At 46.9% G+C, this 16,336-nt stretch overlaps 1 protein-coding gene across 1 annotated transcript in view; it reads left to right on the plus strand.

The window, feature by feature from the left end:
* Nucleotides 1–16,336, plus strand: part of LOC144145765 (choline O-acetyltransferase-like) — a 236,133-nt gene that overhangs the window by 143,673 nt on the left and 76,124 nt on the right. The gene's annotated exons all lie outside the window — the stretch shown is intronic.

Below are 16,336 nucleotides of genomic sequence, written 5' to 3' on the forward strand. Positions count from 1 at the left end.
TGACGAGCCATACGGGTCATCGCCAGATTAAAGAGGACTGGTCCGAGTATAGACCCTTGAGGAACTCCTCTGTCCAGAAAGTAAGTACGGGGCGACCAGCCCGGATGGGAACCGTTAAGTTTTATGGGTCTACTCTGGAGAAAGTGGCGCACCCAGTCTTGAGTTTTTTGGCTGGGATACGCTTGGGCTAATTCCTCTAGAATTGCGGTTTGACTGACTCTGTCGAAGGCCTTGCGGATGTCGACGGCTAAAACGTAGTCTGGTAGGCCACAACTCCTTGCTGAGCGGTTGATAACACGACGTAGAAGCCACAGACAGTCGTGTGTACCGAGATGAGGGCGAAATCCGGTTTGGGAGGGGTGAAACCAGGGTTGAGCGTATTCGAGGTAGTATTGTAGCCGGGCATGGATGAGACGTTCGATTAGTTTACACAGAGTAGGAGTAAGTGAAATTGGCCGCAAGTTTGTGATAACATTTGGGCCTTTGTTTGGTTTGGGAATGGGATGAACAAGGGTGAGTTTTAGGTAATCAGGGACCTCACTCATCTCCCATAGCTTGTTCACGTGGGCTAGTAGTCGAGTCAGGGTAAAATCGTCCATGTTCCTGATTTGTTGCCAGGTGATGCCGTCATGGCCAGGTGCAGAACGTAGTTTTCCCTGCATTATGGCCGCCCGGAGTTCTGCCAGAGTGAACGGAGAGTCTAGGTCCTCGCGTGAATGGGGGACCTGGATGACCGGTAGTGCGGGGGGCTGGGTGAGTGATGCCGTGGGGAAGAAGGTAGTAATAAGTCGGTGCTCTACTGTGGCTGGATCGTCCGTCAGTGCAAGGGTGGAGAACAGTGGTTGGGGTTTTTTCGATTTCCCGGCGAGGCCTCTGTAAATTCGCCACAGCTTGGAGAGGCCACGTTCCTTGCTAAGTGAGGAGCACAAGTCATTCCAATGATCATTCATTAATTCCTTCTGATACGAATTAATCAGTTTGTATTGATGCCTGATGCGCATCAGGTCCCGATGGCGATGGCCATTGTAACGGTAGCGGTGGGTGAGCTGCTCGACTCGCTTCCACAAATTCGATAAATGCCCGTCAATGGCAGGGGTGTCTTCATAACAGGTGACTTGTTAGGAAGCCGTATGTGAGGCCTGTTGGACGCCAGCGATGAATGCTGAAAGATCGTGGTCCTCATGTGCATTGAGAGCTTGCCGAAAGGCACACCAGTCTGTTCGAGTGATAGTTTTCGTCATGCGGAGTCGCTTGCCGCGTAATGTAATGGATATAGGATAGTGGTCACTACCCCACGTTGTGCTGTACGTAGACCAATTACGGATGAGGCCTGCAGTGGTCCATGTCAGGTCAGGGATGGTGTCCCGTTGAGATGGATGAAGCCCCACCCTTGTTGCACAGGCGAGGTCGTTAACAAGGTGCAGATTGCATAGTTCAGCAGTTTCCTCAAGAGCCGCTCCTCTCTTGTCTGTATTGGTATAGCCCCAGGTGTGGCTCTTTGCATTGAAGTCGCCTCCAATAACCATATTTGTGCAGGGAAATTGAGACTTAAGTTGGTTTATCCAATTAAAACTGACATTACGGAGGGATCCTGTAATGGGCCTGTAGTAGGCCGAGGCAACCACTATTGTTTTTCCACTAGGTAGTCGAGCATGAGCGACTACGACTTCATGCTGAGTAGACGTGAGGCCCGGCACAATGACTTGCCGGCTAGCGAGGTCTGCACGGACCAGTACGGCCGCATAGCCGGGTGTGAGGGTGGATACGTTTGAGTTACGATGCGGTTTGCAGGTAATGCAGGGGCTGGTGGAGGTCGTATAGCCGCGAATGTTAGGAGTTGTGCGAGTTTCTTGGAGCAATATAAATAGCGGTTGGATTTGCCTAATGCATTGTAACAATGTGAGATGATTCTGCTGGTAGCTGCGGCAATTTCACTGCAGAATAGTAGGAGCAGCCATTATTGCTGAATAAGGACTTTACGCGGGGGTTCCTCTGGAGCCTCTGTTGGGGTTAGCCCTTCTGAAAAACGTTGCAGTAAGGCCGTTGTTTGTTGCACATGACTTTCGAGAAGACTTTGGATTTTACCGATGTCATCTTGCCGTGTTGTACGTTCACGCTGAATGTCGGTTCGGATAGCGTGGAGAGCCTGCGTGAGCTCCGGGTCGATCCTACTTTGTGACAGTGTGGGAGTACGTTTGATGCCGGGGCTCCGGCTAGGGCCCGTATTGTTGCGCGAAGAGGGTTTATTGGGGTTCGTTTTGGTCAAATTCTGATTCTTTGCGGCTAGGGCTTTTTTGAGTTCCTGGTTTTCCGTCTTGAGCTGCTGGATTTCTTCTCGCAAGGCAGCCAGCTGGGCCAAGACGGCGGCGTAAGGGGGGACCTGTTGAGTGTCACAAGAACCTTGGCTCTTGTTTGGTTGGCGCTGAGTTTCCTTCTCACGTATTCTGTCCGCCCATAAAATGCCCTTGGCAGAATCCTTAGCGGGTGTGCTATTGGAGGGGAGCCTGCTGGGGCAAGTTGGACTGACAGCAATGTGGCCTAATTCATCACATGCAGCACAATATACTGTTGGACCGCAATCCTCACCTACATCATGTGGTCTACCGCAGGTCCTGCACACCGTCTGGCTGGGACAGTACTTGGACATATGACCGATGCGGTGGCAGTTGTAACATACCATTCTCTTGGGGATATAGGGGCTCACTTTAACGATGGCCATGTAATACTTCACCGCTTTTGGCAAAGTTGGGGAGTCGAACGTGACTACCGCACGGTTGGTTTTGCCGATGCGATGTACCGAGAGAATTTCTGCATGTTCGCAGCGAAGCCATTCGAAAATATCTTTGTTGGAGTCTTCAGGCTCAACTGTAATTACTCCTCTTGTGGTATTTGGACGGTGCGGGGACTTTTTGACCTCAACTGGGATAGAGGTGCATTTGCCATTTTGTTTAATCGTGAGTTGGGTAGAAGTCAGGATGCGTGAGGCATGTTCGTCATCGTAAACTGTGATGTAAAGGCAATTGCCGGCGGCGTCGTACTTGTGAGAGGCTATCTCGGAATGAAAGGCTTGTGGGGCCGTAGTGCCTATAAGGTTAGCGAAAGAACTCTTAGGTATTTCGCGAATGTTGATCTTGGACAGTGGCCTTAGCACTAACAGTGAGCGGGGTCGACTTACCCAGTCAGGCTTGGTGACGAGTGTTGTTCCGGTGCTCTTGTTGCGGTGCCAAAAAGTCCAGGGCGCTGGCTGGCTCCGTAAGCCGGGCCCTTGGTCGTGTTCCATTTCAACAGGTTCTGGTTGTTGTCCGGCATCAGCAGAAGTGGTTGCTACTTGCAGCGAGGAGGTCGGAGGACCATCTTGAATAACGGGATCCCCACCGAACGCTGAGGAAGACGCTGCGTTCAGCGGCGCTCCCAGCCTCGCGGGCCGGAGCAGTGAAGGGGGGACCGACGGCGTGGCGGCGGGTTAGGCTTAGCTTCACCCAAAAAAGAACAGGGCAATAACTGGCCCCAGAGGGGTCGTTGAGAGTCACAATTGCCACGTACGTGTAGCGCTGCACTTCACGAGTACATTGGTACCACTTTCAACAAGGAGGAAACACAATGTCCGCAGCAGAGGCCACTTAGAAGCGAAGCAGACTTGAGCGCCATTCACACAGATGGCGATCGCAGCGCCTCCCCCCGTGCCCAAAGAAAATTGTGCAGTGAGCCGAGTAAAGCAATCGGGTGAAAAAAAAAAGTGTCGGGAACGTGTCGATTGCGACCGCAGGAACAACTTTTTGTCCCTGCGCCAGCGTCCTGTAAAATTTTGTGCCGGATAATATACATTTGTTTCCATTTTAAATATGACGAGCAGCTGCATTAAGCAAACTTGAGCTTCTAGGAAAAAAAATCTTTGGGAGTTAACAATATAATGAATACGGCAAGATATGGAAGAAAAAGTTTTATGACTTTAGGGCCAGAGAAATTCAGAATGAATAAAATTCGACACCAAGCACTTCTCCGTCACCTGCACAATACCCACTTCCTCTTTTGCTCAATGAAGAGCCGAAGTTTAGCTAAATGCCCCAAAAGTCCACTTCCAAGTGAGCATATTTTCAAAGCTTGAGCCAAAGTCAAGCCACCTGTCGCTCCAAAGCCGTGTGGCGATGGGCAGTACAAGCGAAATTCGGGGAATCGCAAACCAGGGCACCCTGACCTCACGTCGGGTGGCCGATCCAGAACTGAGTTTCAACGCCGAGTTCATTCGTACCGATTTCGAGAGAGTTGACTTGCTGCGTCTACCTATTCTATTTTCACAGCGAGGTTGTTTATGTCTAGGATCCAGCAGGTCGTCGCCGACGACAGACCGAGCACGGACAAGCAATTTTCAGTGTATGAAAAAGAAATCATAGAAAATGTGAGCAAATGTCCTAGGGCTTCTATATTTTGATATAAAACCACTTACAGTGACCCTGAAAAATTTTCTTTCCACAACGCACGTGTGTTTACAGGCGAAGCCGACGTGAAAGGATCGGTGAAAGCTTGGTCTTTGTAAGCTGGCTTTTCCACACACGGTGAAGCATGGCTATCTACGGAGGGAGTACGGTAACAGTCCCACTTTACCTTCCTCGCTACGCGCGGCGTATCCCTTCCCCTACATTGCGTAATGCCGCCCGCACTTCGGCGGCCGCCGGTGCGGCACACTAGATACGTCATTGTCTTTACCCACCATTAGTGTGCGCCCCTAGTCTGTGACGTAGAGATTGCACCACTGTCCTCGTAATTCAACACAGCGAATCCGCAATATAGCTAAAGTCCAACATCGAAAATCCCACCAGAGCGCCAGCTTCGCTGGACTTCTCTCTTTGCAGTGTGGAAGGGCTCTGAATTTTTCACCTTCCCCCTTCGAGAGTACTATGTTCATTGCCCGGCGATCACCGGTGGCCTTCCGTCTATCATTTGGTGGCCAACTACTCCAGTTCGAGGCCGGCTGCACGCTGGCAAACCCCTTTGCAGCCCCGCTGCTGCCATGCTATCTTGTTATTCAGTTGTTCTTCCGAGTATACTGCTGTACATAAACTGCACACAGTTGCAAGTCAATTCCGCCTCCACATTCAAAGGTACCTACGGGACACAATGGTTCGTCCTTACACAGGAAAACCTGATGAACTGGAAGGGGGGGGGGGGGGGGTTAATTTACTGCAGCCATTGTGAATTAAACATTCACAAAGGAGCAAACGCTCGTCTATTCCGCGCTTAAATTTGCGATTATACCTGCGCGCCTCACAAGCACCAATTGTGAAGACCTTAGCGATTGCTTCGTTACAGAATTTGTGTGCTGTCTTTCCTTATAAGTTGCCCACTTTGCGTTGCTATTTCCCTACCAATCTTTCTTTCGACAAGGCCATTGGGAGGGCGCTCTAAAGCTCAGTCCCTTGTACCGTCGCAGCAAACCTGAACAGTGACAGGCATCAGCCCTGACATAACTTGGTTTGAACATTCCCAGGGAAAAATAAAAAGGCGAAAGTAGCAAAAAGATCATTGCCAACGTCGGATCGCTAATAGCCACGTCTAAAAAGAAAGGCAGACAGTAAGAAAGGCAAACGGTAAACATCGTTAAACATTAAATAGGTAAATACAGCACGGGAATTATTTTCCGGCGCTTGCTTCTCTAACCGCATACTTTGTGTCATATATTTATCAGAGGTACGCGTACGCATATTTATCTTGTTAGATTGTGGCTTCACGGTGAACGAGAAAAGAAAGAAAAACCAGACCAAACACATGCAATCTTTTTTTTTTTTTTTGCGTTTTCTCGCTTGATAACTCGGTCAGAAAACAATAGTAGATGATAGTATTGTGTGCTCCGGACTGCGATTGGAGTTGACAAAAGTAAAAATGTGCATTCTAGAGTGCGCCCAGTGGCGGGGAGGGGGGAAGGAGGAAAGGGGGGAGGAAATAAAAGAGAAGGATAACTGCGAGGCACGCACCAACCCGCCAGCTCTATCTCTGGTGCGTGCTCCTGTGTAGTAGTCGTCGTTATTGCATCTGATTACAGCGCCAAGCAAGCGGCAAAAGCCAATCAATACGCGGCCCTTCTCACAAAAGGGATCAGGTGTTGTTTCCGAATGCTCCCCCTCCCCCCCATGCTCCGTCCTACTCACCAACCTTCCCCGTTTATTTCTCCTCTTTTTCGTCTTCCGTTGTTGTGCGTTAGCTGGCCTTCCGCCGCTTAGGCCCAAGGCCCCGCACACGTACAATGTTCGTCCCCTCGTCTGCGCTCTGGCAAGCAGTAGTCGCGCAGACCCCAGCATATCGCGCGACGGGCACGTCGAGAGTTGTTTTATCAGGGATTCAGGTACCCCACCGTGCGCGCCCCACCACGTGGGCGTTGTTTTTATTTCTGGCAACGAACTTCTAGCTCTCCCGCTTCGTTCATCTTGTTCTTACGCCAGTAACCCCCTCCCCCCGGCTCCCTCGCTCTTTCTACCTACATCATTCGTTTCCCCGCTTCGCTTTCTTTATATGGGAGTGCACTGTGTTGTAAGGCCGCCGGCTTGCCCGCCTGTGCGTGTTGTCTTAAGTTCGTCAAAGCCGAGGTCTTTACCTCCCCCTCTCGTCCCCTTTTACTTTCCTCAGACGACCGTTGTTTATTTTTCTGAGTAGCTGTTTTGTTACGAGTTCCGCTGTTCTTGTTCGAGAACAACGAAACCGAAGACCCTCAGCACAGTCAGCATTGCCGCCTTGCCCCTCAGAAAATGTTTGCCTGTACTTTTTTGTTCTGCCCTTTGTTAGTTCCGCTCTGCCGTGTCTCCGCTAACATTTCGTACACTACTCGCCTCCCTGTGCGCGCCTCTCATGAACATTGGGACCCGCCACACGTCCCAGCTTTTCCCTGTCGTCGAAACGTTGAGCTCTCCTTCTGTGTACGTCTATGAGACTCATTCCTCTCGAGACGCTTCCGTTCGCAGCTTTTTTGATCAAAACGGGCGAACTTTATACGCTGTTGTATACGTGCGAAGAGATAGAACAGTTTGAAAGAATCATTGCGACCCAAGAAGCACGCGAACAGAAGAAAAACGAATTTCTACACTCGAGGCATCTGTGTTGTTATTCGTGTAATTTAGACCGTCCTCCTAGTTTCAATTTCTACGCTCTAAAGATATTCCTCTCGTTTCCCCTAGCGAGCGAATACAAAATGGTAAGTATGCAGCCCCTGAAGACGCTAAGGCCGTCATACAATGTGTTTTACCTGATATGAGCCTATGCATTGAACCAAATGAATATTCTGTCAATATAAGTGCCGCCATCTGCTCATCACAATTCGGGGCCATTTATATTTTTTTACGCGTCGGCCAACTGGCCCATTACCAGCAAGACCACTTTACTGAGCGAAGCCAGCGATGCAAAATGCAAAACTGTATACCGTCTTCCTTGGAAACCTATTTTCATGTTTAGCATTTATTCACACCGGTTAACGAAAACCAAACGTCCCTAGTTACGAAAAGAATCCTGTTAAGTAAGCACACTATTCAATTATCGTGCGTTTGTGGTGCTCTCAAAGTACTACCTCGCGCTTGTTTTTGGCGTTCGCTCTCCCCCGATGTTTTGCGCCCTCTAGTCATCAGTACAAAAGCAGCACTAGAGAAAAGTTCCTGCAGCACTCCGGCACTACCACGGGAAACAGTATGGTAAACAAATCACGCTACGTGTATAGCTCAAGAACTACTCTGAAAGCTAACTTATCACTCCTTCCTGACTTCCTCAATTTATTATCCTGTTCCCTCCCAGGCAAGGGCACGCGTTGCTAGAAAAAGGTGCATCCAAGGGGCTCCCAACCCACATCACAAGAAGTACCCAGCTACACTTAGACACCTGAGACGATAAAGACACTCCGCCACTGAGCAGCAGCCGCATCGCGGGATAAAAAGAGCGTTAATTTATACGCAGTGGTTAAAAGGTGGTTTACATAGTAGCGGCAGCAGTGTTTCGGGTTGTTTAGTTTTGATATTCCTGGTCAATGAGACCTTTGTCCATTTTAATTTTGAAATTAAAGTGGATTAGAGTGTCCATTAAATAACCTCTGCTTTGGCATTATCTAGAAACGTACCGCTTCTCAGCGTATACAGTGTCCGCACACATGGTACGCACATGTATGGTATACAGTATGCCCATTACTGTCATTTCCCAAATTGGATTTGTCGGAGCCATGAATTGGTCATTCGGATGCATTGTGAGGAAGCTGAACAGCGAGATCGTCATAAAGTGTATGTATGTGTGCGTGCGTGCGTCCGTGAAGGTGTGGGTGCATGTGCGTGCGTTCGAACTGAAGAACAAACTATGGCACGAGAAGAGAAACCTTCGCTTGTATTTTTTTTTTAATTTCAGCATAGCTTTGCGGACGACGGCATATAGAATTCGAAGGGTAGCTACCACTCAAGCCCTATCACGTGTTGTTTAATTTCGTCATACATACCTTTCAATGGTCTCTTTTTACGGCCCCTGTCCAGACCTGGGCGCGTGAGAAGACTATGTGGGACAACATGGTAGATTCAGAGCAAAAAGAATAAGGCGACTCCAAAAATGTGCCGCACAGCCCAAGTTCCGATAGCATTCATTCCGATGGGTGCGGTGGGGTGTGCGCTAGCAGTGCGACGCAGGTTGTGTGACCGACTCGTGTTGAAGATCTGAACTTATTCCTCCCCCCCCCCCCCCCCCACCTTTCCCTCCCGGGCCCGCATTCAGGCCCTCCCCCCTCTTTGCCATCCTCCTCGCCAGTGCCTCCTCCCGTCCACCTTCGCCGAGGCTCCGCACCGACGCCGACGCAGGCGAATTTTTGCGAAATGACAGTTAAACCTCCATGTAACGAAGTCGATTAAAGCTCGCAATTTTTCGTTACATCCAGGTTTTCGTTGCATGCAGGTTTCGAGTTAAGGTTCGCGGAAATGAGGCAGAAACGAAGCCAAATGCCAAACATCAGAGAAGGTGAACTTACCCTTCATGGCTTTATTCCACAGCGAAAAACTGCGTGAGTTGCGCCTCCTGCTTTCGCACGAGCTTTAGCACTACACGGCGCTTCTATGAAGCAAGGTCACTTACCCGCCTATTAACAAGCGCAACTTAAGTATCACTTTTGCCTTTTGACACTTTTCGGCGCCTTAACGCGTTACAAGAACCGAACATACAATGAAAGGGTGTCTTTTTGCGAACTTGACGCTCTTTACCGCACTTAAGACTGTTGAAAGCAGTGTGTAGAAGCGAAAAAAATACCGCTTCGGTTACGGTTCTGGTTCAGGCGAAATAATTTCGTTCCGGTTCAGTTCAGGTTCGACAAAATCACGTACCGAACCGGTTCGCGAACCGGTTTGGGGGCTTGAACCGGTTCGATGAGTCGAATTATCACTGAAATTAGAAAAAAAAAACATTTCGTAGTTTGAAACGACAGTCGAATCAAAATACAAACAAAAATTCAAAATGCTGCTGTTCCCTAATGGCAGTGGCGCAATTGCAAAGCAAACTTTAAACAATTACGAGACATTAGAAAAACAGATGAAGTGACGACAATTTACAACCTACTTTCTCGTCCACAATTTATGTTCCCCTAGCTACTATTCATAAAGCCACCGCCAAGAGATATGACGGTGGGATATATTTTCTGCCCTTTCCTTTTTTGCTGAAATCGCGATCATCGCTATGGAATCGTCCATCACGCTAACCTTGAAGCCTTAAATTTAGGCCTGCGTACTGGCGCGTTCAAATACCAGCGCTTAATACCAATGGCGCACATTTTTTATATTTGTAACAAAACAGAAAAATCCTACAACAGGCACATAAATACTACCAATGAATTAAACTATTTCGTCACCCTGAATAATTTGTTAGCTGTCACCTTATCGAATGTGTTCGCCACAATTTTGTCAAAAGGAAGCTTTAGTTAACGCTCATTCACTGAATTATTGCTATGACCCCTGCAATTCCTTTTGCGATAGCTATATCGGATGTGTGCATTACAATCAGTATGTCATCGTACCGCCTGACCCCCGGCCATTGTTCCGTGTGCTACATTGGGGAATCTTATAATAGATTATGCTGTTACAAAATGAAAGGGAAATTTGACCCGCGGACCATGAAATGGGACTTTTTTTTGGGTAGACACTCTTTAATTTGTCTACAGCAGTACTCCCCTCCGGAACGAGTAGCAGTAGAAGTAAAGTAGTGAGTTGGGCAGTCAGTACAAGTGCACCTTCGAAAAAAAGCAGATCAGAAAGAGACAAAACTGCAGAACAAGCAGAAAAGATTATCGCTGAGCGAATGGGGCAGTGTGAGGTACCGGCCTGCGTTTCTGCACGTGTCATCTGCTTTATTACTGTTTCTGCTTCGAAGACAAGGTCGAGGGCTGCAGTTTCTTGCCAAGAGATTGAGTGCACACCTTAACAGTTTTCCCTGACATATCTGTTGTTATTTGCCTCTGCAAAAAAACGGAACTTGTCCACTGTACTGTCCTCAAAAACTGACCACGGCACTCACTTTCTTCGCATTGATGACACGTTTGGTTGTGAATGGCAGGGCAAAGAAAAGTATAGAGCAATATCCACGTTTTGGTGCTTTTTTTACTGATTCGGTTTTGCTTACTTTCTGCGTAATATTTTAAAACAACGTGATTCGCCTTTTCTTTTTTGGTGTTTTCCGTGTAAACGCATTAAAAAAAAAACTGGCGCATTCGATGCCCTGTGCTATATCTCTTCTCCGAGGCGCAGTTTATGTTGCTGGCCGGCAGACTTATTTTAACCAGCTGGTGATATTAAACGTGGATCAAAATCTCGATACACGGACGTTCTCGATTTCCATCTACTTCAGAAAAACGGTCGTGGGGAAGGGAGATCAAGGCCACTTGTGGTCAGAAGCAAGCGGCTTAGCCACTGAGCAGCTCCTATGGTCACACTTGTCAAGTATTAACAATTTGCAGGTGTCGGAACTTTTAAATAAATTATGAAATGCAAAAAGTTTGCACACATTGGGCCTGGGCTTTCGCTGTTACGCAGTGGAGCACTCCTACAGCCTGATTGCTCCAATAAAGTCACAATTAGGGAAAGGCAAAGTCGTTTTATATCCCCTGCAAGCTGCCGAGAATGACATTACGTTTGGTCAGCTTGTACTGCGCTCGCGCTTCCAGTAGCAACAGACCATTGCTACATTGGTGCTCATTCATTTGCCCTGTTGTTACATAGAGCGTGATAGTGTTCAATTGTCTGGAAGGGAAAGTGCGCGAGCGGGTACGAAGTTGATGGTACGTGAAAGAAAAAAAGGCCTGAATTGCGTTGGCTGTGCAATGTCAACAAGGGAGGGTCGAACCGTTTCGGCATGAACCGGTAACCGTTATTTCTTTTTTTGGTTCAGTTCAGGTTCGGGTGCAGCGTGCTAAAAAAATAATGGGTCGGGTTCGGGTTCAGTTCCGGCAAAAATACCGGTTCAGTTCCGGTTTTCGGTTCGGTTCGGTTCCGGTTCGACACCCTGGTTGAGAGGGTACTAGCTGGGATACTATACCAGGCGGCAACATTCTTCTTTCTTGCCAGCGTATATGGCCCTTAAAATCGTGCGCTTTTCTTGAAAATACACAGCTTTTCGTTTTCTAGCAGCAGCACTCATCACAGACGAACAGATACCACAGATAAAAGTGGAGACACGCAGCTACACGCCGACAGGACGGCCTAGCACTTCAAAACTTGTCTGCAACTGAAACCGCACTCGTGGAAACGCACGGTAGTTTGCGGTGCGGGCGAGGAAAAAAAAACGTGAAGGGTAGTTACTCTTGCTAGGGAGTGTGGTGTCACGCTACAGAAGCAAAACCAGAAAGGACCGCTGCGTTAGCCACGGGATGGTGCTAGCCCCTCCATTGATCATCATCAACAACATGACAAATTTTGTGTTTAGGCAATTGCAGGCGTTTTTATTGCTGCTGGATCCCTACCGTAGTTCTAGTATTCGCTAAATTAATTCATTTCTCCGGTCGATTTTTAATAAAGGGCCAAAAAATCGACAGATCAGCTTGCCGACTTCGTTACACCAGCGTTAACCGCCGCGAAGTTTCGTTACATATAGGTCGCAAACACATGGGCTTCAATGGGGCTGGCGATGGGAATTGAAAAACTTCGTGAAATCCAGGAATTCGTTACATAGAGGTTCGTTGCATCCAGGTTTAACTGTACTAGATCCAGAGCAGCAAAAGAAAGGTAGCAGAACAACGAAGGGCAATAGCGCTATTTACTTACGCTTAAGCATCACAAAATACAACACAGAATAAAGCCAGCATATATGAGGTTCGAATGTCACCGTCGCCAAAACCTCCGCGGGAAGGAAAACAAAACAGCATTGCAGCAAAACTGTCAAACAGACGACGACAAGGAGCTTAATAACAGTGGTACGAGCCGCACGAACAACGCAAGCAACAAGAACTCGCTGCCTGTTCCCCATTAACACCATGCTCCCGACACGACCCTGACACAAGGGCAGACCGAGAAGGGGAGCTCGAGGAGAATGTTTGGAGAGGGATCGGGGGGTGGTCTCCTGCGTGCAATCCCGCATCGGCTCTTCTGCCACGGCGCACGTAACGACAACTGGGGCGGCTGTAGGAGGGATCAGCCAGCCGCCAGGGAAGACTCCGGCATCACCCCGCTGCAAGAACCATTCCTGAGGGTTTTCTGAACGTCCATAGGGGCGCTGTAAATCCGTCGCCCACAGGAATAGGCGGGTGACGGGCGCGGGCGCCTGCCTTCCAAAGTGCAAAACCGATTTAGATGAGATAACCTTTTCCCGCATGCGGCTTTGACGTTGCTCGAATGAGTAATTTGAACACGAAGATCTCAAGCTGTTAATTAAGAGCGGGATCATTTTCCTCTCGCTGCTGTCTGACGGTGCTTCCTTATTTGCAGCAAACTTCTAAGAAAAGAGGACTTTAGTTAAAAAGTTAAATGCATTCAGTGTTTCGGATGTATGTATATGTATGTATGTATGTATGTATGTATGTATGTATGTATGTATGTATGTATGTATGTATGTATGTATGTATGTATGTATGTATGTATGTATGTATGTATGTATGTATGTATGTATGTATGTATGTATGTATGTATGTGTGCATGTATGTATGTGTGCATGTACGTACGTACGTACGTCCGTATGCACATATGCATATCTCTATGCATGTATGTATGTAAGTATGTATGCATGTATGCATGCATGCATGTATGGATGTGTGTATGTATGTATGTATGTATGTATGTATGTATGCATGTATGTATGTATGTATGTATGTATGTATGTATGTATGTATGTATGTATGTATGTATGTATGTATGTATGTATGTATGTTTTTATCAGACCACCGGAAATGTTACGGAACTGACCTCATAGCAACCAGATAAACCTGGAAAGTCCTCCTCTCAACCCAATAATTTCCCGCTATCATTCTGTTCACTAACATCCGTAGCCTAATTCCAAAGCATGATTCCTTATGTGACCTATCGAATTCATCTTCCAGTAATATTATCATACTCATAGAAACTTGGTAAAACCCGTCTGCACTTGACACTGAAGCACTTACCCCGCTCAAAGATTTTGACATATTCCGTGAGGATAGAAGCAGTAATGTGCGTGCTGGTGGCTCTAATAGCAAATAATCGGAAGTTAACTTATCAACATCACTCGTGATGGTCTGGATTTGTTGTAACACCTATTTTCCCGTTTTCCTCCCGGGCTGATTGGTGCGTGCTATTACCCTCCTAACAACGAAGCTCTTTTGCGGCTGTGTTTCATGACGCCTTGTTCGCAATAAAAGCTACTTATCAGAACGCCCTCATTCTACTTTTCGGCGATTTCAATTTTCCTACAATCGACTGGTCAGACCACACCCCTACGTTATCATTTAGTAACGTTGCATCCCAGTTTGTTGACACATGTCTTACTTTCGGGTTGTCCCAAATCGTCACGAATCCCACGCGAATTACTGATCATTCAGTCAACATTCTCGACTTAATCCTTACCACAGATCCTGATCGCTTTTCCCCTCTGTGTTATCTCCAAGGGCTTAGTGACCACGCAGTCTTACATGCAACTTTTCAGTGCAGCCTTCAAGCACCCAAAAAGAAAAATAAAACGATTGCCCTTTACAACCGTGGCGATTATCTGAACATGAACCCGGAGCTTGAGACCTTCGCTGACACCTTCGCAAACATTTTTTCCACCCTCTCTGTCGAATCAAACTGGGAAATATTTAAAGATGAAATGCACCGCTTAATTAATCTTTATATACCAACTACCACCACAACTGAGCGTCTTCGCGCTGCTTGGTTTAACGTCGCTTTAAAACGCATTAATAACAAGAAGAAACGCCTGTTTCGTTCTGCAAAATCTACTAGACTGAATTCTGCCTGGCACAAGTACTACGCTGCTGCTAAAGAATACGACATACTAGTTGCTGAAACTAAGCGCAAGTTCTACTCTAACACATTGCCTTCAATGCTACAAACTGATCCTAAACGATTTTGGAAGACCATAAACCCAGAACAATCTAACCCTGCCTTTTTGCTGGACCGCTCCGGGTGCCATATTCCCTATGCAAGGGTAGCTGATATCTTAAATACTGCTTTCTGTTCGGTATTCACTAACGAGCCTGCCAGCGATCTCCCTGATATACCAGATTTTTCACATCCTTCGGACACTAGCATTACTTTCAGCACTACTGGTTACGCGGCGCCCGGTTACGCGGCGCCGCGTAACCGGCGCCGTCCCTCCCTCCCGCGCAACGACGCGGGAGGGAGGGACGCAGCCCCGAGCATGAGATGCTTGGCATCTAATTAATTAATTAATTAACAGATGGATGGACGGACGGACATGTATACTGTGTGTGTGTGTGTGTGTGTGTGTGTGTGTGTGTGTGCGTGTTCGTCCATTAATTCATTCTTTTATGCCCAGAATTTTAAGAACACCATATTACCTTCGCGGCTACTCAAACAAGTTTTTACAGCGTTCAGTAACATTTTCTCACACAATATTGAAGGTGAAGGCTTGCTTTGTGTGCGATATAACGTTTAGAATCAAATTGTACTGTGCACGAAATCCACCAGCCGTAGCCCATTAGGCCGCACCTGCGACTACTGAAGCAAAAATATTTGTCGGGCCTACGTACTTTGGAGGCGCAAGCCTAGCGTTAAGTTGTGACGGGTGCCTTTTGTATACACGCCCACCCGTCGACACAGCAGCCATGCTGTTTTATCATCCTTATTCCATCTTGATCCACCTGACTATTTATTTTTATTTATTTGAATATACTGCAGACCTTGGCGGTCCCAGCAGGAGTGGTACAACAAAATACACTGAAATATTACATACGTCATGGTCACACGGAGAGGCACAAATATTTAAAGGAAAAAAAAAACAGTCGTGACATTATTAAGATAAAGAAACAAAGGTAATAAAGACAATAATTAACAGATGGATTTATCTTTTCTAGAAACAAATACCACATGAGTTTTATATTTTATACAAATTCCAAATCCTGAATGTGATCATTAAATGATTGCACGGTCTCACAGTTTACAGCACTTGCCGGTAATCGGTTCCAGTAAGAAATAGAGGAGGGAAAAACAGTATTTATGAGCATTGTTGTGACTAATAGGTTGTCGAAGCACTTTGTTATGGTTTGTTCGTGAGGAATGTTTAAAAGGTTCAAGGAGGTAATAGTCTCGCGAAATTTTAAAACGACCATGATAAAGAAGATATAAAAATTTTAGTTTGGAAGTTATTCTGCGGCGTGCGAGTGAGGGAAGCTGGGCTTTGTTCAGCAGATTTGTTACGCTGGTATGCCTAGAATAATCTGAAAAAATGAACCGAACTGCCAAGTTTTGAATCCGTTCTATTTTCTTAACCAGATATTTTTGATATGGATCCCAAATGATATCTGCATATTCTAGGGCTGGTCTTATAAGAGATTTATAGGCAGTTAGTTTCATTGCAGGAGGTGCATTACGAAGCTTTCTCCTTAAAAACGCCAATTTTCCTTGTGCTTTAGAACACACAGCCTCAATGTGCGTCTTCCAGCTTAGGTTAGACGTAAGCGTTACGCCCAGATATTTCACGTGGTTACTTTTACCAATTTCATTATTGTCAAGAGTGTAGGCAAAGTTTAGCAGAGTTTTCTTATTTGTAAAAGTTATGCTCGCAGTTTTTTTTGGCGTTGAGTGCCACTCCTCACTTCTTACACCATGCATGAATTAATTGTAATGAATTATTCAGCTGAACTTGGTCTTCCGTTGTATTTATTGTTGAGTATATGGCGCAGTCATCTGCGAATAGCCGTAAT

Source organism: Haemaphysalis longicornis, unplaced genomic scaffold (genome assembly GCF_048455015.1).
Source record: "Haemaphysalis longicornis isolate Haplotype H1 unplaced genomic scaffold, Haemaphysalis longicornis Haplotype H1 scaffold_1, whole genome shotgun sequence".
NCBI lineage: Eukaryota > Metazoa > Arthropoda > Arachnida > Ixodida > Ixodidae > Haemaphysalis > Haemaphysalis longicornis.